Source organism: Protopterus annectens, chromosome 6.part0 (assembly GCF_019279795.1).
Source record: "Protopterus annectens isolate FY-2018-M chromosome 6.part0, PAN1.0, whole genome shotgun sequence".
NCBI lineage: Eukaryota > Metazoa > Chordata > Ceratodontiformes > Protopteridae > Protopterus > Protopterus annectens.
The window spans coordinates 913,781,740-913,809,315 of NC_056737.1; the positions used below are offsets into that span (position 1 = coordinate 913,781,740).

The window sequence follows — 27,576 nt, forward strand, 5'->3', positions numbered from 1 at the left end:
GAGCTTTTCTCCCTGGGCCTCTACTGAAAATGGAAATATATCCAGTTAGACTAGCCCGGTTAACAAATGTAAAATAAAATAAAAAATAAAGCAGTGTTATAAACTTCAGTTATGCAACGCATATCTGGATATAATGTTTAATCTGCAACCTTCCCTAAGCCACTCTCTTCCTTTGTTTCAGGGAATATACTATGTTTTAATTTATTAAACATGGTCCTAAAGCATTTTGCTTCATGATTGCAAAGAGTTTTAGCCAACGTAATGTACTGTACTGGCCAAAAAGATAAAATGACATCCTGAGTTTGGACTATGCCTCTTGGTTATTGTTGACTTTCTCTGACAAAATAACAGTGTCCTTCATTTGGTGGATTATTTTTCTGTGTCCTTAGCTGATAGTGACATGGATTTTTATGGAGAAGACGGTCAGTGAATCTGTTGTCCATAATAGGATATTTTCCTCACTTCTTTTCAACTATAAGGGATAAATTTGGGTGATTTAAAAATGCAGGGCAGAGTAACAAAATGAAAAATTTGTAACTTAAGGTCAAAAACAAAACAGACTCTGGGTAATCAAGAAAGGTAGAAAAGATGGACTACATACACACAGCCATATATACAGTAGAACCAAGTTACTGGTGCGTAGATCCTTTTACCACCCGGCTAAACTGGAATTGTTTTATCTGCAAAGTGTTAGTTTGTATTGTTTGAATGTAACTGATTGTGATGGATCAACTTGAGGTTTATAGTGTAAGTGACTCAAAATACCTGTTGTTTTTTGACATCGATTAATGCCTATCTTTCTGTTTGTTTTTTCTTTTTTTTCTTTTTAACTTTAGCTAGTCTAACATTCATATCTTCTCCCATTACATTTAGCTCATAAATAAATTCTATTTTCATATACATTTTATTTTATATCAGTTGTTCTCCATTTGTTTATTAAACCACCCCTTAATATTTCACGCACAAATGAGTAAAGAATCATCTTCAGCAATCTTCATTATAAGATTTACTTTTCAAACACCCATTAATGCAGTGAGTCATCTCTTCAGGTTTGTTCCTTTCTTAATCTTTACATAATAGTTGGATAGTAAATCTACATACTCCAAGTGTGATTTCACCTATACCTTTTTACAATTGTATCATTTCTTCCTTTCTCAATTTTATTATTATTTATTTGTTATTGTTGTCACTAATCTTAAACTTTGTGTTTTTAACATCAGACAATGCTTAGGGGAGCATGTGTCATTAGTTATAATCACAGCCAGTTGTGTTTCCGCTTTAATTACATGGAAGTTATGGAAATATGATAGTTCTGTCAAACCATCTTTTTCAGCTAGAGGTTTGCCGACTGCATGTTAAGAAAAAGAAGTAATTTGGTAATGGTTACAATACTGATTAATATGTTATTCTTGCTTATGGGGATGCCATGTGCACCTGTCTCTTTGAATGGATTTTTTGTATGTACTATGTTTAGCACCAAAGCAACAATAGCCAAAGAAAACAAAATCCACGGCCAAGGAAGTAGGAAACGGCACTTTTTTGGAAGCTATAATGTCCAGTAGTTATTGGGAATGTATCTGCTTCACTCAGTCCTTGGTAGACACTGATTTCCTGTAGTCACTAGCATTATCAGTCCGAAAAGGTTGCTCAGATGCTATCTCCGGTTCTGCCAGAGATTCCAATTGCATTTCCTGCTGTTGTTCGTGGGCCTGGTATGATTCTGCTGGCCTCTGTTGTTCCCCTGCTGAAAATGTTGTCCCTGCTGCTGGTTCCTTTGTGAATTATTGTTAGGAACTGAGCTACTTCCCACATTAAGGTTTACATTATTTGCATTAAAGTTAGTATTATTCACATTCCTGCTGTTTAACCTCTCACTTCATCATGGAGCTAACTCAGGAATCTTAGGAGCTAACTCAGGCAACTTAGGAATCTGTAGGAGAACAAGCTGAGTTAGCTCCATGATGAAGTGAGAGGTTAAACAGCAGGAATGTGAATAATACTAACTTTAATGCAAATAATGTAAACCTTAATGTGGGAAGTAGCTCAGTTCCCAAAAATAATTCACAAAGGAACCAGCAGCAGGGACAACATTTTCAGCAGGGGAACAACAGAGGCCAGACTTCCTTGGCCGTGGATTTTGTTTTCTATGTACTATGTTTGCTAAAAGGAAGATTTATCGCAGTTAGGAGATTTTTTATACTAGTCAGCATGTAAAAGGATACTTTGAAGTGAGAAATTACTTTATTAAAATATTGTGATAAAACTGGACACAAAATATTATTTACATCATCTGATAGATTACTTCACTGTACACTTATTTAGTATAGCTTATTAATTGGTAGAATTAGATCATCACTAGGTTGTGTCATAGATTAGGACACAAAATCCTTTACCTTCCTGTTGCTACTTGAGTATAGCATTCCACATTTTATTTATTTATTTAACATTTATTAACCAGAAAAGTCCGACTTGGAACAAAGCCAGTTTTCAGTGGAGGCCCGAGAAGAGACACTCCAGATGCATATCTTTGTAATTAATTTGATTACATTTGAATATCTTCATGTTTTTATGGCAATATGTTAACATTCTTTCCATATAATGCTTTATGTAAATAAAAATTCTAATTTATTTTGTCTGCCAATATCAGTAATTCATGATTTTTTTACAATATTGAAGGGCTGTCCATATGAGGGTGAATGTTGAGATGACAGAACAAAAAGCATATACACAGCTGAAGTTCGCATAGCATGGTGTGGCTGAAGAAATAAAATAGGAAATGCAAAGTCCACTTAACAGTAGCAACTCATGTCTTTGAATATAAAGAGGAAGGAACATTTGACAAGATAAATCAAATGAGGAAATTTCAGAAAAAAGATGTGGCCTTTGAAAGATTAAAATGAACTCTACAGAACAATCATTTTATTAAGCATCTTTTGAAAAAAAAAAGTCCAGTGTGAGTAAGTCTCTAAGTATAAAGTGATCTGGTCTTATATAAAGTATTACACTTGCTTTGTAAGATCCTGTACTCATAAACATAATTACATGTGTCACAAGGATTAATTATACTGTGTTAAGACCTGTAGGTCAGAACATAACACAGACTCCTGCTCATTGCCCATTGAGAAGCCCAGCAGTCTAATGCTATTGTAAAGGGCTCCAAGGCTGGACTGTTCCTAACAGATAGTGGTGACTTATTCCATGAATTAGCAATAGGTTGTGTAACATACTTTGTTCTCCTTATAATATTACATGTCTCTGTCCTATACCACAACTTATTTCCCCTAAGGAGTACCTCTAGATGTGTTATGTCTGTATTCAGTAAGGCTGTTACTTCTTCATCAAATAGTGTTTTATATCCCAAACATAATTTACATTTCAAGTACATAGCTCGTACAACTCAATTCTAAATATTGCTGCCTTTGATTGTGCTTCATAATACTACTGGTAATCTTACTTTAAACACTTTCCAAACCTAGCAACCCCCCGCTTAGAATAACTGAAAAATAATAAATTATATTCCAGAATGGGATAAAAGTAGGTAATATATGTCTGCTTTAGTTAGGTATGTGAATGAAAAAGGCAGAAATGAGTGGATATTGACTGAGGACTAAAGCCAGCTTTCATGTGTTTTTTCTGATATTCAGAGGCAGTTGTTTCAGATGATAGAAGACTTCCAGCAGAGAATAGAAAGCTATCTAAAATGTAAACATTAATGTCACTGCTACTATAAAATAAATCTTTCAGACTATTGACTTTATTATTGTGTCAGCTAATCCCTTTGACTAATATCCTAACGGCAGAAAAAAAAGAGTACACGTTTGTTTGCATGAATAGTAAATAAAGTATGTAACCTTGAAAATGTATTTTGATAGGTGAAGAAATATAATAATATTTTTTTTCTGATTTGCCTATGCTTGATGACTCATCTAAATATAAGTTATACTTTATGGACTTCACAGAAGCATAACTCAAAAATGCCTAAAATATGAACTTTTCATTTTTAAAAGGACAATTACCCCCTACATTCCCCATCTTGACCTTGGTTCTCCCACCCTTAACTTATATATATATATCAAGTCCACTTTTACACAACAGTATGGAAAAGTGAAAAAAAAAAAAAACCAAACACTGTAGTCCAATGCCGCCACACTGTAAGTGAATGTTGTTTCCATAAACCACAATTATAAGACATTTGAACTAAAGCCACTCACACAAATTATGGCTATTGGGGTATAGCGTTTCCTCTCAATGCATTTAGATAGCAAATTAAAACTGAAAAAATCGGGCTACCCATCTTACATTAAAAGCAAACTGGTGCGAAGTGCACCTCAGCAAAACAAAGCCTTTGATTAACCTAGTCAACAATTCTGCAAGACAGTGACAACCAGAAGAGCTAGAAACCAGCAACATAACAAGTAGGTATGTATGTAAATAACTAATATATAAAGAAGAAATACAAAAGTAAGTGTGAAAGTAAGCAAAAATGAATGAAGAATTAATAAGTTTGTGTAATGCACAAATAAATAAATAAATAAATAAATAAATAAATAAGTAAATAAAAACTCAAACCTGAAATAAACAAATGTGCATTGTATACAAGTAAAAGTAAGCTTACAGGATAAGTAATGTGCAGACCCAAATCATTAAACTTTTGCTATGGAGGTTGGTACTTTAATTGTTACACCAGCAAGCAGCCAGTAGAGAGCTGCTACAAATACTGACTTCTACTGACTGCTGCAATGGTTATTTGGTGCAGGCATGCTGCAGTCGCTGTGTCAGTTGTTAGGAGCCAGTTGCTTCCTGTCAACAAATTGCAAGTGAAGTACACTTTATGGTTTATATCACAAATAAGGACAAGTCAAAGTGTGGCTACTTATTTAATGCTATTTACTATACATCAGCAACATAAGCTCCCAACTAACCTACCCTGCAATTCTACAAGATGGTAGTAACTAAAATACTCAGTAAACACAATCGGTTCGGTCTCATAATAATTGCTTTCATCAATATGCTTCTTCAGATTGTGAGACAACCCATTAGTAAAAATTACTATTGATAAGACGAATGCATTGTGTTTACTGGATATTTTATTTCTAGTTTTTGATTTAGCACAGTGTACTGTGTCTCTACAGCTGTTTTTGTGGTTTTGAGTGCATGTCTTCTGAAGAAATTCCAAGTACTTTAGGAAACTTTTTTGTCCATTCCATCTGGTTTTACATTATCTAACACCAGGAAAAGATGGAGTAGCAACAGTTAATGGAACAGTAAGGAGTAGTGCTACCATAGCTGATCAAACTGTCACAGCTGAAAGCTATTTCAGATGTTATGCAGGAGTTTTGGCAATAATGGTTTGGCTGTTTCTTTTGAGTCTCTTGTGTAAATATATGAACATTTAACCAATATCTAAATGAAAAGACTCTGGTCAGACAGTTCTTTTTTTGATGTCAGTGTTAAGGCAGATTGCATCTGTAAAGTTTTTTTTATCCTTTTTTTCACAGGGTTAGTCCCACTAGGCTATTAGCCTCTTTCAGGGGAAACCTGAGGTGGTATTTGTACTACTACGAAGAAATTTGGTGAGGGCATTGGTGGAATTTTCCTACTCTCAATCTGTATTCTCATTGTTGTTGGAATGTGATTATTGTGTGCACATTTCATACCTAGCCTGGAGATGTCTGGGAGGATGGTGGACAAGATGGAACAGCAGCAGGGAGCACAGGTGAATGCAAGCATAGAGAAAGTATATGGTCTTGTATAGGATTCGGTGGATGTATTTCAGAAGGGGCTGTTTGAGCAAATTGATGAAACAGCCATAGAGATGTGTGCAGTTACAACCCTCCAATATGGAGGGTTGCAGGATGATTTATTGCAGAACCTTATAAATCAGAATGAGCCAGAGAATGGATTTTCCTGGGATGACATAATGAAGAAGATAAAAGAAGGGGATGGAAAAGTGATGTCAGGGGGAAGCAGTGAAAAGAGGACTATGCAGAGGTGGCAGCAGCTACATCGGAAGGATGGAGACAGAGAAAAAGAGAAGAAGACATGTGAAAAGAAAGATTATAGCAAGGATACAGGGCAAGATTGAAAAGGAACTGAATAGATATGAGGTATGGGACAATGTAATTTTACCTTTAGGAACAAAAGAGGTAAGAGCATTTATTCTAATTAACAAAAAGACATTTTGTGACTTTTTTTAAGTCTGTGCAAGCCATGGAAAGATTTTTGCGTGAATATGAAAAAAAGTCAGAATGACAATCCTTGGCATGCATATATAATTAGGGCATTTTTGAGAGGCTAAAAAGAAAGTACACGTACAATTCCAAATGGAAGTGGACAGAGAGACTATAAAAGAACATTTAAAAATGTGTGCAAAGAAATAATAGACATATCAAAAGCATATGCTAATAGGGGTTTATTTAATTTATTTATTGACATTTGTTAACCAGGAAAGTCCACTGGGTTGGAAACCCATTTCAGTGGAGGTCTGGGGAGAAAAGATCTGTCAAATACAAACTATAATTACAAAATATTAATACAAAATGTAAAAAAATCCAGTACGGTTGAACACAAAGTGTCAAAAATGCAGTACAGTTAAACAGAGTCAAAACAAAAAGCTAGATACAGTCAAGGAATATATTGATTTATTCTATAGTTAGGCAGTTATAGGGTTAGTGGTTAACAGAAATTAGAGGATGGTTAACTTTGTTTATGGTGGCTTATACATATCTGCACATGGAGAGATATGATTGTTAAGGTAGTGGTGTTTTAGTGCAGATTGAAATGTTTTTATTGAGTCCAGTTGACTAATTGTGGAAGGCAGGGTATTCCATAATTTGATAATGGTATAGGAATAAAGGCACTGTCCTGCTCTTTTGTTGGATTTGGTTATGCTTAAGAGTTGTTTATCACTTGACCGGAGATTCCTGGGAAGGGGTGCATGTTTGTAGAATAGTCTGAAGTGAAGGGCACTTGACAAGATTGTTGATTAGCTTGTGGCAAGTGCTAGTTGGGTGTAGGTTAGGTAATGAGGGAATTTAAACCAGTTAAACTCTTTAATGCCCAGGCAGTGGTGTGTGTGATTAGGCATTCTAGAGGCAAACTTTGCTATTTTGTAGTAGCAGGATTGTAATTTGGTCATGAGATATGTGTGGAGGTTTGTGAAAATGGGCTTCATATAGGAAGGAAGGAAGGAAGTAGGAGACTGTTTGCGAGTTTTATCCTGGTGGGCTTATCCAAGTATAGTTTATGTCTATAGAGGTTGCCGAGCTTACAGTGAGTTTTTTTATTGCATTGTGAATATGATGTTCAAAGGACAGTTTGTTGTCAGTTGTAATGCCTAGAAGTTTTGCTGGTTTTACTAATTCATTTTCAGTATTATTTTGTGAGTAAGTCTTAAAGTCATGAGTTGGTGTTTTTGGTGACAATAGCAAGAGTTTAGATTTTTCGGGATTAAGTAGAATTTGCATTTTGTTTAGAAAGACTTCAATAGATGAGAAGGCATTTTAAGTTATCTTTAGAAGATCAGAAAAGTTATTGGAAGAGGAGATAATAGTGGAATCATCAGCATATTGGATGACTATACTTTGATAGGATGTAATGTGGAGAGTATTAAAGAAAACATTGAAAAGAAGAGGTCCCAGAATAGACCTTGGGGAACTCCTTTGTTATTGACCAGATATTCGGATTGTGTATTCTGCCATTTGACAGATTGTTGTCTATTATGTAAGTAGCTGAAGAACCAATTAATAGTATGCTAATAAAAATAGCAGATACGTAATATCACACAGATTGCGGAGAACTGAACTTTAATGACAAGGGGCATTGGAACGCTGTTATATATATATCTTGTATTCCCATGCCTTATATTCCTCACTTTCATAAATGAAAGGAAAATGTATTGCTGGATTTTAAGATAGATGAGTGAGAGATTGCAGTAATCCAAAGCAGTGTTATCTTAGTTCCAGTGCACAAATTCATTCCATGTTCGAATTTGGAACCTAGCCAATCAAAATTATTGTATTTTTGTGGTGAGTTCCCTTATGATGATAGTACAGATGGATGTGAAACCTGTTTAATCCATATTTGATTTGCATCTGCAATTGCGGTGAAAATGCAAGTAATCGAGCAAATAGATTGGTAAATGGCAATTTCTCCTACAATTGTGCTCGTAAGGCTAAATAAACTGGGATTGGCTGTTGCTTCAATAGCAAATCCTATCAGAAGCTATAAAGCTTTTCAAACACCATTGGACATTGGAATTCATGTAATAGCAGAATAAAGATTCCGATTTGTTTAAGCGTTTAGCTTATTAGCATATATGAGGCTGTCCATTTGGATTTGGACCTAGATATTTAAAATCATCATACACCGGTGTTGGGTTTCCTCAAGATGAGCGTATTGATGGATGTGAAACTTGTTTAATTTGAATCTGCCCTGTAATTGCAAATGTTGTGCAAACGCAAGTAACTGAACAAATCGATTAGCAAATGGTAATTTTTTTCAAATTTGTGCTCGTAAGGCTGAGTAACCTGGGATTGGTCACTGCTAGAACAGAAAATCCTACCAGCAGTTATAAAGTTCTCCAAATACTATTGGATAGTTGTATTTATGCAACAACAAAATAAAGATTCTGATTTGTTTGAGCGCTCAGCTTATTTACATACATGAGGCTGTGGTTCAAAGTTACGAACCTGTGATCGGTCCCCTTTCCTAGGGTTATTTATAAAAATCAAACATACAACAAAACTGAATCGGAAAAAGACTTCTTGTGTAGAAACTAACAAAGGAAGTGTATTTGAAATCTATGTGTTCAACTATCCCAGAAATGCGGGCCATAAATAACTGAACTTATAAAGTCATGTATGTGAAAATGAAAAGCCTCACATTGGTTGAAAAGTGTAACATAACTCTATTAGAGACTGATTATGGTTGGTCACAATTGAGAATACTGAGCTTTCATTTGGTGAAACCTTCAGTGAATTTAACATTATCGCATCCGCAAAAGACTTGGAGGTGTGTCAACAATAGAGGACCCTCATTGGACCTAAAGATTCTAAATAGGATGTGAAAGTAAGATACTTGATTGGGTACAATCAAAATGTATAGACTTTCATTGGTTGAACTATTGATGAACTTTTTAATATAAATAAAATGGACGTCCCACTTTCTATAATTATCTGATGAAGACCATTTTGAAAGCACTTCTCGTCTGTGAATAATAAGGGACTTTTCTTTTCTTTTTTATTTTCTTTTTTACTTTCTGAGGCATTAAATCTTTTTTAAATGGAAACTTGAGGTGCTTATTGTGGAAAGTGTTCACAGCTTCATTGCTACAGACACCCGGTTTGTAGTAACATTCCTTGGTGATATTTCTGTTGTTGGCTTTTGTGGTTTTTGTTCGGCAGTTTCACCTCAGCAGTGGAAGGATATTTTTACTAATTAATAGTATGCTGGGAGCAGTTTAATGTTTTGAGTTGTAATAATTTTGGATGAGATACTGTGTCAAAAGCTTTGGATAGGTCTAATAGGATGATTGAAGTTGATAGACCAGAATCCAGAGCTTTGGTCAAAGTATTTATAAATGAGAGTAATGCTGTAGTGGCACTATGAGCGAGGCGAAAGCCACACTGGGTTGGAGCAAGGAGGTTATTGTCAGAGAGGTGCTTTAGCAATTGAATGTGTATGTATTTTTCTAGGCTCTTAGATAAAGGTGAGAGTATCGAGATGGTCTGATAGTTAGAAAGATGATTGGTGTTGCCACCTTTGTGCAGGGGAGTAATAATGGATTTTTTTCCAGAGTTGAGGGATGTAGGATTCTGAGATAGATCGATTAATAAGGATGGTGATAGGATATGCTATAGCATCAGCTGCTAACATGAGGTATTCTGGTATATATATATATTTATACTGGCATGTTAATATTTGACATCAGAGAGGATGACGTTTGCGGTTTGTTTTGTGAAACAGCAGCTGATGGTGATTTACAATATTATTTAAAGATAAGAAAGGACAATGTAGTATATAAGCAAACAGAATTAAATCATTGTACCAGCTTTGAATGCTTCCATGCCATTATAATAACCTGTTATGCAGTTTCTCCATATAATGGTTTATGAAAATAAAAGTCATGACTTATTTTTAGACCAGTATCAATGAATCAAGATTTCTTACACTGATAGCCTTATCTTTTGATGATGTACAATCAGCAAATCTATAACCACAGAAAGTAGTGACAGTAAACACAAGACAGGTAGATATGTTTAAGTAACATGGATGGCAAAACTTGGATCTTTGTGAAATACCTTTAATTATTAGCCACAATGAGGATAGTCTTCTGGCATATTTAACAGTAGATGTGAATATTCCAATTACATGTTCTTTTGGCATATTAATCGATATCTGATATTAGTACTAACTTATGCATTAGATGTATATAGTACACTGAGCTAAAAACTTCACAAAAACAAAGTAAACCATACCCACTGACAATTATTCAATATAAATATATATATACATATATATATATCTATATATATATATATATATATATATATATATATATATATATATATATATATATATATATATATATATATCTTTATTGAAATGTTGAATATCAGTAATTTGATGTTTCAGTATATGGAGCATAGTGCATCAGTTTGACAGCAATGTTGTAAACTACTGCTACATCCCCCACACCCTCCACTAATTAAATATACCAACTCTGAGATCACAAAACAGTGTAGAATCAAGATATTCTCCTTACCCCACTGTTAGCGATCTCACACAGGCAGCACCCATATCCTACACACTCAATACTCAAGACACTCACACACACAGCTACATACATGCACACACTCACACATATGCACATATTCACAAATACACACACACACACACACACACACACACACACACACACACACACACACACACACACACACACACACAAAATCCATTTTCACTGGATTCCACATGCATCGACCAAATGAGTTGGATATAATGCGAAATCAAATGAAAATTGAACATATGACTTCAGAACAAATGAAAGGCACCCATATATCAGAGAAAAAAGCTATTAGTTGCAGTTCCAGAAGAGACTTCTGTGAATACCTATTCTGACTTAAGAATTTCTAAAATAATTTCAATACTACTGCCTTTCTTTATCTTTCCATATAAAGATGTGATACTTACAAGTCCATAGTTTATAGACAGAGCCCTCAAATATATCCCTTTTATATAAATGCCACAGTGTCTCTTCTTCAGCCTCTCATGCACTTTTTTATAATAATGGAATCAAGTTTTGTAATCAGTGAAAAACTTTACATGTACATTTATCTAAAGTGCTATTCATATATTATCTGTGTGTCATTGTTCCAAAATTCAGAACACTCTTATCTTTAGTCTTTAGAATGACGTGTCCAGCTTTTTATCATTCTTACTAATCTTTGAAGATATAGTATTAATTATTTTCTGAAACACCACACACTTTTCTCTTTGTCAAATAACTCTACATACCTTTTCAAAGTGCTATTTAATGTGCCTTAATAAATACTTGAAATGCAAAGATTTGCTAACTGTTGTTCATAATTTCCATCTCCCTTGTTTATTTCATTTTTTTAAAGACACATTTGGCAACTTATGTTTGCTAATTAAGTTTGGCTTTGCTTTCTATCCCCAGATAGTGATTTATTTTAATTTATCATTTTTTATCATGGGAATTGTTTATTAGTTTTTTAAAGTTGTATTATAAAACCCACTTATAGCTGGTATGTAGTTTTGTATTGTTATCACTTTAGCTTCACTAACACTGTCTTTGAATCTTGAGTTTCAGTCATATTATTAACTAGACACCGATGTTGATGTTCATAGTTCCTTATATTTGACTAGTTTGCTTTTTTTCTATACTTGTGAATTTGGCTTTTGTCTTATTAGTTATAAAGCACATTTGATAATGATCACTTTACAAATTGGTGACATATTCTGTTATCCTGGGACATTAGTTTTGTCTTTAATAGGACTTCTAGATTGTTATTCTTTCTGGTACATACACTGGGCCAGAATCAACAGAACATACACTAAGTGTACATTGAGTGAAAAGACGACACAAGCATAACTCCCACCTTCTTCCTTCTAATTTTAGTTTTCCAACTGATTTTCTTGCAACCTTAAATATCAAGCAGGATTCATAAAGGTTACCACAAAGTACTGACTACACCTACACATACTATAATCTTTTGGAGTGAACAGACAGCACAAAACATGTAGTAGGAATGTTCTTGAATACAGATCATGTACACTTAGTGTAGACAGTGTAGGCATAAATAAATCCGGCTCATTGTTTCGTTCACTGAATTAATACTGCTTTAGGAATGCTTGCAGTATTCCTCTATCAATATTTCCTAACATACAGTTAGTTTGTTGAAGTCTTAAATTGTAACTGAACTAACTTCCATTCCATCCCAGGTTCTCTTTAAGCAAAAACTCAAAATATACCTTAAAAATCACTGGTTATGCTCTTGCTTTAACCCTGATTAAAACTATGTCTACCTCTTTTTCTTTCCCGCCTTCTCTCCCTGACACCTTCTCTATTTTTTTTTACTTGGACACCACCTTCACTTTAAAGGCTGTCCTTCCTTCTCCACCCTTTTCTAGTAGATCCTCTTAAATCTACAAAAAATGTTGATAGCATATTAACTAAATGGAATTTTTAATTTTTGAATGTTTTTTTTTTCCTTTTTTGTCTGCCAGTTTTCTTGTCCAAAATGTTTTTTTTTTAACCTTTGATTCTGTACAGGCTATGTATTTATATCCCTATAATGTAGTATTGTAAACTGACTTATCACCTCTTATTATTCTTTTTTTTTGCATTATGTAACTATTTGTCTCTATGTGGAGCTTTTCTCCCCGGGCCTCTGCTGAAAATGGAAATATATCCAGTCGGACTAGCCCGGTTAACAAATGTAAAATAAAATAAAAATAAAAAAAATAAAAATATTATTTTAATACACAGAAATGATTATTTGAAATTGGGGAAAAACTACCTTATTATGCAACTCTGACATCACAGAGCTGCAACTGATTTACAACTGTTATGTCCAAGTCTGCTACTAGAGAATCCACAGCATCAACTTAGGAAAAGTGCTGGGAATGTTAACTGCTTTTAAAAACTGTAAAGTACTTCATGCTACCACACAAAAAGGTACACTGAAACGTTTAACACCTTTAAAAACCTTTTACTGTGCCAGAGGAACACTTTCCTTCTGGCCACTCCCTGTGTATTTAATGGCTTCCAAAGCTGCAAAACACTTTCTGCTCTTACAGTTATTTTGCTCTGTAGCTAGCAGTACGTTGGAGCAGCTGAAGCTCCATGTACTGCAAAAAATTATGATCAGGTGTCTGTAGTCATAACTACATGCCGTGTGCTTTTGACATAGATGTAGCAATTCACCTCTCAAGCTTGGCTCTGCAGGTGAATTTTTTTAACATCCATTTCTTGAACAAATAAGTTGGTTATGATTAGACCCAATCATTATCTTCTGGGCAATTTCCAGTTGGTGCCCCTCCCAAGATGAGGACCCCCCCCCAAAAAAAATGCTCTGAACTTTAGAACCAAAAACACATATATTGGAAAGGAATAACTTGCAATTAAAGCAGAACATTTAAGGAGCCATGATTTCACCTTGCCACCACTTACATGACTTTCAACATTGCACTCACATCTGGTCGAACAGGCCCACTTACTAACACCTATTGCCACATTTTCTATAGTGCTGATTGTCTCCCTAAGAGCCTGTGCTTAAGTCATGTGCCTCTTTGGGCCACCATACCTATGGCTCTGTAAAGTATATTACTGCTATAAAAATGTCTATGTCTCTTAAAATGCTTTTTGAAATCAATAAAGTTATAATGTACTTATTTCATTACATATATATTTTTTTTATGTGTAACAGAAATACATTTCTAAAGTTTACCAAGCTGTAACGCATGGTATGCATCAAACTATTCATTAATGTACATTATGCAGTGGAGGGTGTGACATCACCTTCATAATCCATTTGAAAGCACCGTTAAACATTCTAAAAGAGGCTAATTTGGTATTTAAAGCAACAAGGCATGAGCCTACAATTAACACTGACTGCACAGTAAGCCAACATGATAATAATATATTTTTTGTTTGCTACACATTCATGTTGACATTTCTTGCAAAACACACAAACCCAACACTTAAATAGTGCAAACATCTCTAATTACATTACTTAACCAATCTGAATGAATTAATTTTAAAGAAACATACCTCTTTTGTGGGGTTAAATGAAACAATATCCATTAAAAGTCTTTTGAGACACAAATATGTTTAGCCGTATTTACAATGTTTAGTTTATAACAGTGTTTTTTAGAAGTATGTTTCTTTAAATTAATTAATTCAGATTGGTTAATTAATGTAATTAGAGATGTTTGTAGTATTTAAGTGTTGGTTTTAGTATTATGTTTATTCTGAAGAGGTTCCACAAGTATAGTGAACAAAAGTGCTAGTTTGAGTTCATGTTTTATTTTATTTTTTATTTACTGCTTTGCGGTTTTGAGGTTTGGGTGTTTTGCAGTGTCGTGTACCCGATTCTCTTTTTTTGTTTCTTGTTGACATTTTTTTGCGTAGAATAAGAATATACCAGTGTTACCAGCAGCTAACAACAGCACAGCAATAGTGCAACAGGTCCTGGTTTTGGGGCTTTGGTGATGAGGATTTGGGTAATATATTGTGTGATAAGTATTTGACACATTACTGTGATGGTGTCTGTGTGTGAGGGGGTGAAACTAATGTGTTGTTACCACTTTTTGTGCAAGCACTTTAACTCATGATTTTACATTGTGTCGTTCTGTCTGGAGGAAGAGATATAACAGCCACTGCAAGTATTAGGATATATTGCACATTAAAGTTTCTCAGGTTACTAAACCTGTGTGTCAATCCCATAATGCTGCAGCTGGATGCTCCATTTGTTTACCACAGGGAAAGTTGATTATCACAATGAATGGCCCTAGACTCCTTCAGGGTGACATAAAATTGAAATTCTTCCTTCTTCTTTCAGTGACCCCTGCTATTCTTTTTTTTTTCTATTGTCTGTTATGTCACACTGCACAAACATGCACGCAGACATAGTTTTTTTTTGTTATGATCAAGTACAATTTAACTAATGGCTTCACTCACTATGTGTCCCTGTAGTACACAGCTTCTTCCTCCTAAAAATGTTTATGCTTAAATGTAATAAATTAAACAATCTTAAAGTAAATGGGGACTTGAAATGTTCAATCTGTCTGGGTGGCTATTGTGACACTTAAGAGTATTCTGTGGTTCTGTGCACAGCAAGTTAAGTGACGCCATAAAATGGCAGCGAAGACAGACCTTCATCCATCCATCCACAACACCCTTTTCCCATTTTTGCACATGGGTTGGAGTGTCACTTCAACAGTCACAATCATGTAGAGCAATGGTTCACACCATCAGTACCCTCTTAAATGTTGTTAAAGCAAACGTCAGTTAATTTGTATGAAAAGCAGCAATTAACAGTTAATGCTGACATGCTCCTCCAATCAGGAAATCAAATAACAGGAGTAGGATGCCAATACAGAACTGAGGCTTCTGTCTTAACTAATGTTAGAGAATGGACAAACTGTACATCAGCACCCTGACTGGACAACAAATGTTCTCCAGCAACATATTAATGTACAAGTAATGCTCACTGAAAAATGAGTCCGCTGCTTCAAGGCAGCATATCAAGCTATCGTGGAGCTCGGACTGAAGAAACTACTTACAACCTCCATTATTTTACACTTGATAAGCAGCACTTTTGCTGTTTAGTGAGTATAAAAAAAATAAACAGAAAAAAGTGTCTCTGTGTGTATGTATGTATGTGTATGAGTAAGTTTATGTTTCTGTTTGCATGTGTGAGTGAATGCGTGTATAAACATAGACGAGACTGTGTGTATGTGTGTGTGTGTGTGAGAGATCGAGAGAGAGAGTGAGAGTGATCATGTATGACTGAATGTGTGTTTGAAAGGTGAGGAGACTGTGTGTGTAAGATCAAGAAAGGGGGGGTGGTCTTGTGTGCATGTCTCCCAACTGTCCAAATTTCCATAGACTGTCTAGATTTTTGCCTCATATTTTTTGTCTTCTCCTCATAAAATTTGCATTTTTCTGAAGTTTTATGTCAAATCAGTGAAAAATGAATTCACTTAATAATGACAGACATTTGAGTTTCAGGCTTTATATCTTTCAGAAAATGAATTGCAATACAAGACCTTTTATTCTAGCAACCTTCTACGTTTATAAGAGCAATATTTAAAATTTGTCTCCATTTTTGAGGCTTTATCCTCCATATATTTTGGCTTTGTCCAGATTTTTTGTGCTAAGAGATTGAGTTATGTTTGCGTAAGTGAAGCTGAGTAGGAAAACAGAGGATGGTGTGTGTGAATTATGTATGTGTTTGTAAAAGTAGGAGAGACTGTGTATGAGAGAGAGAGAGAGAGAGAGAGAGAGAGAGAGAGAGAGAGAGAGAGAGAGAGAGAGAGAGAGAGAGAGAGAATGGGCTGTCTGTAACATTATTGTGTTTTACTTACTTATTTTTGTAAGTACTATATTATTTTTTATATATTTTTGATGTCAAATGGTTTCTCCAACACCATTAACTTATACTACCGAAAGTTTGAACCATTAGGTGGAGGAACTATTTTACATCTAAAATATATAAAAAAATAATAAAGTACTTACAAAAATAAGTAAGTAAAACACAATAATTTTACAGACAGCCCGATGTTCTTCGTGTTTCACTGTTGCAGTCATTACAATTGGGTTATCCTGCTGGCAGGCTACCCTCAGTCGGCCTAAATTCCAAAGTCTAGGTCCGACGTCAGTTTCTGTTGCCTCTTCCCTGATGTCAGTGCACCAGGGGTATAAAAGATGCAGCCAGTGCCATTTTCCTCAGTCTTTCTTGCCGCGCGGTGCCCGAAGCAAAAGCAGTTTGCAAGTGCCGGGCGGCCGACTCCTGAGATTTTCAATTTCGAATTTCAGATCCGAAGTCTTCATTAAAGCTAAGTACCCCATTGGGGAAACTTTTTTCTTGCTCCAGACCGATGTCAGAAAAAGTTAATAATTGTATTTCTTGTGGGAAGCAAATACCTCATAAGGATTTTCATTCTTACTGTATTCCTTGCCTAGGCCCTGACCATAACGTTGCTAGTTGTCGGTTTTGTGCTAGATTTAACCAACTATTAAGCGTCGGTACGATTTTGAATTCCATTACTTTGGCAGAAGATTTAATTATATAATGCCATCGGAACAGCCAACTACTGGAGTTTATAAAAAGCGCAAAGAAATGAAAAGGACGGGCATCCGAGATCCAAAACCGATGACGAGGCTTCTGCTAGACCTGTAACCGGTTCGCCGGTTCTCAGTGAGGCGCTTTTGCAGCCCCTGACGCCCGCTACCTCAGAGCCACAGGCCACTTCCAACTCCCACGTGGAGCTGACTAGGCCGTTGGAAACTCAAGGTATTGGACACTCGGAAACTATTCCCTCAGATGGGTCCGGAGCCGCTGAGCAGGCATTGGCTTCTGAGGGTGTTTTCAGGCCTACACAGTTATATGTGAAACCTACTTCAGCTTCTAAGGCAAAGACTAAAGCAGCACTAAAGACAAAGAAACAGGTACAGCATTCTCCTGGACAGACCTCCATGCCTAAAAAACAGATGCTTAAAATGGCCGAAGACCTAATTACTTTGATCAGGGGTTCCCATCTCCCTCCTGATAAGTGGCCTAGGCAAGAGTTAGAATACGAATATTCAGACCAGGTTTCCATTTCCTCTGATTCCTCCTCTGAACAGGAATATTCTCTTCCTCCCTATGAGGATTCTGATGCTGAAGAATCTATCCCTTCAGCCTCTCCTCCTGAGGATTATTCTTTTGGGGAGACACTGCATACTATGAGGGAGCATTTCCACTGGGAGAGCCAAGATTACTCAGAATCCAAGAAAAGGCTCAGAGACTTCCTTTTACTGCCATAGCACAGGCCTCTTGCTATCCCACCTGTTTTAGACATTGTAGATTATGTATTTTCAGAGACCAGTCTATCTCCAGACTCTTTACCACCATGCTCCTGTTAAGCAAGACAGATACTATAGGGTTCCTGATTCACATAAATTTCTTTATAAAAACCCTGCTGCTGACCCAGACACCATCTCTCAGGGTCCCAAAGGGGTCAAGGCTTCTACTGCAAAAAACCCTATCTCCTCTGATAGGGATTCTAGGGCCCTAGACAGATGGGGTAGAAAGATTTATACTTCTGCTACCTAGGCTGTAAGAGCCTTAAATTGCCAATTTCATATGCTTAAATATCAGCAATATCTTATGTCATGGCTTAAACAGAAAATGTCAACAAATTCAGAATGTGCAGACAACAAAGAAATGCAGGATTTATTGCATGCAGCTGAACAAGTTGGAAAGCATGCCTTGCAATGTGGTTTTGATTCTCTAGAGGCCTCCTGCAGGGTCACCGTTACAGGTTCTGTCATTAGGAGGCATGCTTGGTTAAAAGAACAGAATCTGCCTGATCATGTTAAAGCAAAACTATTAGATGCTCCATTACAGCATGATACTTTGTTTGGTGTTAACGCAGAAGAGGTGTTGAAGAAAATGGAGGATAAAGCTAAATCTATGCAAACAGTCAAGGAGTCAAGGATTTCTTGCAAGTACAGCCTCCCTGATTTAGCAGGAAATGGCCTACAAAGAATTGGTCCTTTCCAGTGTCAGATAGGCCACAAAGAGGCAGATACAGATGCCCCCGAGGCAAATCACATCCCCAAGGCTCTTACAAGCCTAAACAATGGGGTGCTTCTACCTCCAAGAGCGGAGAGGAAAAATCACAGCCATACAGGAAACAGTCTCAATGACTTCCCCCTTCCAGCACCAAGCACTTATCTTTTGGCAGCCCCTTTGAGGAGAAAACTGGCACATGATCACCCAGGACAAATGGGTTCTAAATATAGTATCACAAGGCTACAGGTTCCATTTTCAGACCCTGCCAAGGCCAAACAGTATGCCAGATCTGACATGCAATCAATGGGCAGAGGCACAAAAACAAGTTTCATCCCTCATGGGCATGAGGGCCATTCAACATGTACCAGAGCAAGAGCAGGGACAAGGATTCTATTCAAGACTGTTCTTGGTACCCAGAAAGGACAAAGCCTGGAGACCAGTACTGGACCTATCTATTCTAAACACATATCTGGATATTCCAAAATTCAAAATGTTGACTCTACAGCAGCTTCTGCCCATGTTGGGCAAGAAGGCTTGGCTTGTGACTTTAGATCTAAAAGAGGCATACCTGCATGTCCCAATCAGACAAACATGCAGAAGATACCTCAGATTCAAAGCTGGCTCAATGCACTACCAATTCTCTGCACTGCCCTTTGGCTTATCTACTGCACCCAGGGTCTTCACAAAGTGCCTGGCACCAGTAATTGCATACTGCAGACAAAGAGGAAAACAAATATATCCTTACTTGGACGACTGCCTCATTCAAGCAGAGAACAAGGACATTCTACTACAGCATCTGGCATTTGTAAAGAGATTACTACCATGCCTAGGGTACACAGTCAATGAACAGAAATCAAAACTAGTACCCTCTCAAGAGATAATATTCCTGGGTGCAAGCTTAAATACAACTGCCCAGATGGCTTATCTCATGCCAGACAAGTGAAGACAACTGACTACCTATTTCAAACTGTTGGCAACAAATGCCCAGTTATCTGCAAGAAAACTTATGCAGGCTTTGGGCTTCATGGCATCCTGCATTCTACTAATTCCATATGCAAGACTGCATATGAGGAAACTTCAATGGTACCTAAAAAGTATTTGGACTCAACATTGCCACAGCCTGGAAACAATAGTTACTCTCATTCCCTGCCTGCAACAGGAGTTTTGATGGTGGGTGAAGGCCTATCACCAGAACAAGGGACAGCCATTCACTCTACCCCCAGCCACACAGACATTAAGAACGGATGCATCGGATTATGCCTGGGGAGCCCACATGGCAGGAAGATGTCTTCAAGGCACATGGTCCACAAACCAAATGCATCTACATATCAATCAAAAGGAGATGCTAGCTGTTCAAAATGCCCTGACAGCCTTCAAAGACCTACTTCATCTGGGACAATTACTGATAAAGACAGACAATACCACGGTCATGTGGTACATAAACAAGCAGGGAGGCACTCATTCCTACCCCCTTTGCAGACTAACCATGACTTTGTGGGACACAGCATTGACTTACCAAGTACTTCTGTAGGCACAATTTCTGCCAGGAAAGATAAATACTCTGGCAGACGTACTAAGCAGAAACCTCATGGATCCCCACGAGTGGAAATTGGATCCACAAGTCTTCAGCATGGTAACAAGGAAATGGGGATGCCCGGACATAGATCTATTTGCCTCACCTCACAACTGCCAACTAAAGAGATTCTGCACAAGGACTTATCACAGACAAGCATGGAAAGTGGATGCCCTGTCTTTCAGCTGGAAAAACTTAACAGTGTATGCCTTTCCTCCTCTGCCTCTCCTCCCCAAGGTACTCCTAAAGGTCAGACAGGAGAAGCCAAAAATGATACTGATTGCCCCAGACTGGCCACGCCAGTACTGATATCCAATCCTAAGGAACTTGTCTCAATGCCCAGCCTGGACCCTACCTCAGGTGCCTCATGTACTGTCCCAGCAGAACAATCAGATCCTGCACAGCCAACTCAAGACATTAAATCTGGCAGCATGGCGGATAATGTATTCATACAAAACACACCTCTCACTAAAGCGGTGATGGATGTCATTTTGGAGGCCAGGAGGCTTAGTACTAGAAAATCCTATGCTGGAAAATGGAAGAGATTATGTGCTTGGAACCAGGCACAAGGAATTGACACAGCTGTACCAAACATTCCACAGATTTTGCAATACTTGACTGAGATGCTGGACAAAGGCCTATCTTTTTCATCTATAAAAATTCATGCCTCTGCAATTTCAGCTCATTCCAACACAGAGCCACCAATCTTTTTTCATCCTTTATTAAGGCAGTACCTCAGAGGGGCCAAAAATGTAAGGCCTCCAAGGAGATCACCAATACCTGCATGGGACCTCAATTATGTCTTGGAAAAACTCACCCTGCCTCCTTTCAAGCCAGCCGCTGAAGCTGATATAAAGTTTTTATCTTGGAAAACAGCTCTGCTGCTAGCAATAACTTCTGCAAGACGAGTCTCAGAGCTACAGGCACTCGTGGCTGTGGAACCTTTTATCATTTTTTATCCAGACAGGGTTTCTCTAAGGACAAACCCGACATTTATGCTTAAGGTAGTGTCCAGTGTGGCCCTTAACCAAATTATTCATCTGCCTACCTTTTATCCAAACCCACAGAATAAGGGGGAGAGAATTCTGCATTCTTTGGGCATACACAGACAGCTATGCTTCTATTTGAACAGAACCAAAGCTTTCAGAAAGGCAGAGCAATTACTAATGGCATATGCTGCAGGATCACAAGGAAAGGCTGTCTCAAAGCAGACTATTTCAAAGTGGATAGGCCGCTGCATTCATTTCTGCTATTCACAACATGGTAAGCCAGTTCCTAAGGGCATTAGGCCACATTCAACCAGAGCAGCAGCCACTTCAGCAGCCTTTCTCAGGGGAGTACCAACCAAAGACATTTTAGAGGCTGCTACTTGGAGTTCAGTGCACACCTTCACAAAGCACTATCACTTACCACTCTACTCTAAATCCAAGGCAGGCTTTGCCTCTGCAGTTCTGCAGGGCCTAATAGCCGCCCCTAATGCTATTTAGCTCCAGCCTCCCAACCTTAGCTTTGGGATTCAACCCAATTGTAATGACTGCAACAGTGAAACACAAAGAACATAGTACAGTTGTGTAGACTTACCATAAATGTAGATGTTCAAGTGTATTCACTGTTGCAGTCCAGGTTACCCACCCGCAATCCCCCATTTCTTTGCTGGAACTTATCTGTACTTCTCTATTCTATACAACCTATGTGGTCTATTTGCTTGTAGATGAAGGCAAAATATATACTTTGGTGCATGGATGTTTTATTGACATATTTTTAGCCTACCCTTTTGGGGGCAGCTGACATCTGGGGCAAGAAAAACTGAAGAAAATGGCATCGGTTGCATCTTTTATACCCCTGGTGCACTGACGTCAGGGAAGAGGTGACAGCAACCGATGCCGGACCCAGACTTTGGAATTCAGGCCGACTGAGGGTAGCCTGCCAGCAGGATAACCCAATTGTAATGACTGCAACAGTGAATACACTCGAACATCTACATTTATGGTAAGTCTACACAACTGTACTTTCTCTAAGCACAATAATGCCCATCAGGGTATGTATTCATGTGTAATAAATGCTCTTCCAGGGGTGTAAAAGCCCTTTGACTGTGGCATCAGGCCTCATAACACCCCTGGGTGGGCATTAATTACATAATAACACGCACCTTGTCAGGCATTATTAGTACTTACATCATGCCCACTGAAAAATTAGTCTGATGCTTCACGGCAGCATGTCAAGCTGCTGTGGATCTCAGACTGCAAAGAAACTAACTTACTTTACACTCACTAAGCAATGCTTTTGCTGTTTTGTGAGTGTAAAAATAAACAGAAAAAAGTATATGTGTGCATATGTATGTGTATCAGTGTGTTTCTGTTTCTGTTTGTGTGTGTGAGTGAATATGTGTATGAAAGCAGAGGAGATGGTGTGTATGAGAGATCGAGACAGAGTGAGAGCGATCTTGTGTGAGTGAATGCATGTATTAAAGCAGAAGAGACTGTGTAGGTGAGATCAAGAGAGAGGGGGGGCGGAGCCTAGATGACTAACTGAGAGCAGTGAATTTTGAGAGCTCCATAAACTAGTATAATAATACAGAAAAATTTCATTATTTTCAAGTTTAAAATGTCAGAAATATATAGATAAACTACTGAACTATATAAATATTAATTTTGGATGTACAAATATTTTCCTGTCAGGTAACTTGGAAATATATTCAGTCACTGAATATAAACAACTCAAGGAATTCTCATCCAGATGCTGCTTTGAAAAAAGAACTGCAACTGATGACATCTACCTTACAGGAACTATTTTTGAAGATGGATGGCTTTAAAAATAATTTAGAAAACCTCAAATTAAATTCTCAAAAACAGACTGATACTCTTAAGGAACTATTACAGCAACACCATACAAAAATAACAAATATAGAAACTTCTCTAAATGACATTGAAGGGAAACTCAAAGAGGAAGAATTCCAAAAAGAATTTCTGCTTAAACACAATACATGGCTGCTAAACAAAATATATGACTTAGAAAACAGGGAAAGGAGAAACAACATAAGGATCTTTGGTCTGCCTGAAAACACTGAAGGAAAAGACATTATTAATTTTTAACAACCTGGATTCCTGAATTTTTAGTCTTGAAAGAGGGACTTTCATTTGGGATTGAAAGGGCGCATAGAGCACTGAGGAAACCTACTTTTAACTCAACAAATACTCCACCTAGATCCATAGTTACAAAATTTATTTAATTTCTGGACAAGCAACTAATATTAAAATCTGCTTGGAGATAATCACCCTTAAAATGCAATCAAAGTCTGATAAGGTTTGACACTTATTATTATTGCAGAATACTAGAACAAAGGAAAAAAGTCTGGCCAGTAATAAAACTCTTGAAACAAAACAACATTAAAGCACAGCTGGCCTTTCCAGCCAAGATAAAAATACTTTTTGTCAATGAGATGAGAACCTTTAATGACTTAGAAGAAGCTACTATATTCATCAAAAACAACAACATAGTGTCTATCCCAGAAGAAATGGAATGGATGGCTCCTACTCTTAAAAGTATAAAATAAACAAATCCTTGGATTGATGCCAGAAAGAAAAAACAAAACCTGATTCCAAGATAGCTGTCCCAGGAAAAATAACTCTTACAACTACATCTCTCAAAGTATCAAGTGATATGGTATATCACTTGTCATCTGTTTTTTATTTAAAAAAGGAGGGATTCTTAAACAACTGGGAAACAGTAATGATTTATTCAGAATGCTCAAAGAGTCCAATAATTATTTACTAACAAAGGTAGGTCAAGATGGGTTACTATTTACATATATATAAGCCAAACAAAGCAACATATAATACAAACATAGAAGTTTCTATTCCCCTACTTGAACTCAATGAATACTTATCTTGTTCATTTTTCATTGATTTTACTTATAATAATTTAAGTAATTAATTAACTAATTCAACAAGGTACCATTCATCAGAGTTCAGACTCAAATGCAACAAATTAACATCATATGTAGTAGCAGTAACAGTAGAGTGTTTTGAAGAAAATAGAAGATGCTATCATGGAGACTAATGCCTTCTTCAGTTAAAGTATGATTTAGAAATGGCATGTATATCCTGGTTGGGTAATAGTAGCAAGCTCTTAGTACGAATGTCATTATTATTCTTTCTAAACATAATTAATATCAATTATGGCAGGTATCATAGCTTTGAGTGCTGTTTGATTGAGCCTGACATGGTGTATGTGGATGCAGCTGTGTCTGGCAACTGTTATATGTTGTCATTTTCATCTCCAGAGGGCTGTGGGTTGCAGCTTGTAGTCAGGGTTTGCTGGTGCTTGTGTGTTGGGAGGGGACATTTGGTATTTTGGCCTGGGTCTGGGGGAGGGGGGGTGGATGGAGCTGTGGTTTGGGATATTTTGGCGGAGAATGGTTTGTTTGTATGTCTGCTGAGTGAGAGGTGGGAGGGCTGGAGGAGTGTGTTGTCTCTTGTTGTGGCAGCTTGTTGGGAGTTTTGTTTTATTTTTTTATCTGTTTGCTCTCTGTTCTTTTCCTGGCTGCTGCCTCGCTGAAAGGGAGGGAATTTAGGCTTGAAGTTGCAGTGAAGTGAAGCTTTGCTTTAGGTACATCACAAGCCTTAGTATGCAGCACACAGACACATTAACAGAAACAGATGTTCCCAGGTTGCTATGGTAATGGAGACAGAGTGACGATAATGCTTAATGGCTCTAAGGAGCCTCCGAGATGATTCTCGGCAATGACGTTTTTGGTTTAAAAAAAAAAAAAAATATATATATATATATATATATATATATATATATATATATATATATATATACAATAACAGGGCTGTTTTAAACCACATGTGCACATATTGATTGTCTCTCAACACTTCGTTTAGCTCATTAAGTTGATTCTTGATAAAAAAAACACGTACACAATAGTTATGTAATGTATGATTTTAGTAAATCTAGACACAAAATATATAATCATCATATAAGATGAAGCAGTCTGCTGAATTTAGATATTAAAGACAGAATTGAATAACATGGGCTTGTATATAATAACACTACTGTCTTAACTTGTCATAAATGACATACACTACATTCATCAGGGGGAAGCATGATGATTTTCTTATATAAGTAAATATGCATAAAAAGTCATGTAATTGCTTTAACCTGAATTGTAGTTTTTGTAACCCATCTTAACCATATATAATGCTTAATCCATTACCAAGGTAACTAAAGTTTTATACATGACATCAAACTGACAAAGTTGTTCAAGAGAAGCAATAGAACCCTGAACTTGAAATGTCTCAGAATGTAACAATCATATTCTGAACAAATAGTATTAAATTGAAAATAATCACTCAATTTAACCTTTGCTGATTATACAAAATAGAATGTTGCTATTTAAATCTAAAAAAATTCAGTATATGCCATAGAATGGCAATTTATGAATATAGAAAGGGAACTTGCAATCATTAATCACAATAAGTGAATTTGTTGTTTTTAACCTATAATTTCACTAATTTTATAATAAGAAATGACAGATTTGAAAATCCTTATGTGTAGGAAATGGGGGGAAGAGGGATGCACTAATTATTAAAATGCATTAACTTCATCAATGTTTACATAAAACAAACTTGATGCTTTAAGTAAGTTAACAACAAATAAAGTGATTACTTAAATGCTGGCAAACAATGAAATATAACTTCTGATATATCCAGTAAAATGCATTGTATTATAAACATTAGGTATAAATATTATTACCATCTATTTATATTAAGTAATAAGTTTTGGAAGACGTCATCAATAAGGGTGAATATGTTAAATAACTGTGTGCTATAATCTTTTACTGGGGTTTTATATATTATACATCCTACTTTACTATGACTGAATTGCTTATCATCTATCTTTCATGTAAATATTAATTGCTGATACAATAAGTAGACATTTATATTGTATTAGAATTCTGTCTAATCTACAGAAGTACTATATCTGTTCAAAATAATATAAATATCGCTTATTCTTATTACAAATATTCTCCATATAATAATTCAATTTATGGAGCTCTGATGTTCTGGATTGTCAAGGTATGAGTGATAATCTGATGAACTTAGGTTTATCCATCAGATTAGGAATGATTTTCATTCCATGGTTAGTGCGGATCTTAGTTTTGTTAACATTTATTAATTTAAATTTGTTATTTCACAAAAAATTTTTAGTATGCTTGACCAAAACATTACTTTATTGGTAAACACTCAAAGTATAAAACTGATAACTTCCTTTAAAAGCTCAACAATATACTTTATTGTTATCACATGAAAAGTTTAAAAATACATAGTCTAAATAAACTATGATGGATTTAACTTTATTATCTTGAAATACCAATGACTTAAACAATCCTAGCAAGAGATCAAATCTACTGAAATTTTTAAAACTGAACAATGCACAAATTGCCTTCCTTCAAGAAACTCATTTTAAAACAAATGACAATTACAAATGGAATCCTAAGGAATATATGATATTGGCGCAATCCACTTATAAGACAAAGACAAAAGGGGTAACAATTTTACAGAAAACAAATGTGATAACCCAGAAATCATTTATAAGTATGAAGATAAAGAAGGCCTTATGGCTTTAGTAATAGTTAAATATAATAACAGAATATGGACCCTAGCCAATCTATACTAGTTCCCAGGCGTTGGATCAGGAACTGTTAAAAAACACGTGGATTTCATTTCCAATAATTATAAAGGCAACTTAATATTAGGAGAAGATTTTAACTGTATATTTTATATTTCTGAAACTACGAATAAAAGACCACTGTGTACATCTGCTGTATCAAATGCATTAAACAAGTGGGTAGAATCATTTAATCTTGTAGATACTTGCAAATTTAAAGAAGATAAATCCTTGCTGTTTTCCCAACAAGATCACAGATTTGATACCCAAACTAGAATAGATAAAATATTTGCTGCCCATAACTTGCACTCTAAAATCATTAATTTCTCAATCACTCATTGGCCTTTTCAGACCACAATTCATTGATATTAAAACTTCAAAATGGGTACAAACCATTAATCTTTAACTCCAGAATTCCAGCATATATAACTAAAATTAAACAGTTCAAACCCTGGTATTATCTGAATTACAGTTCTTCTTAGATATTAATTACACCAGATAGATAAATAAAATAATGATATGGGA

At 36.2% G+C, this 27,576-nt stretch overlaps 1 protein-coding gene across 1 annotated transcript in view; it reads left to right on the forward strand.

Annotated features, from left to right (window-relative positions):
* The window catches only part of LOC122804601 (cholesterol 24-hydroxylase-like), a 730,604-nt gene that overhangs the window by 485,452 nt on the left and 217,576 nt on the right, over positions 1-27,576 (forward strand). The gene's annotated exons all lie outside the window — the stretch shown is intronic.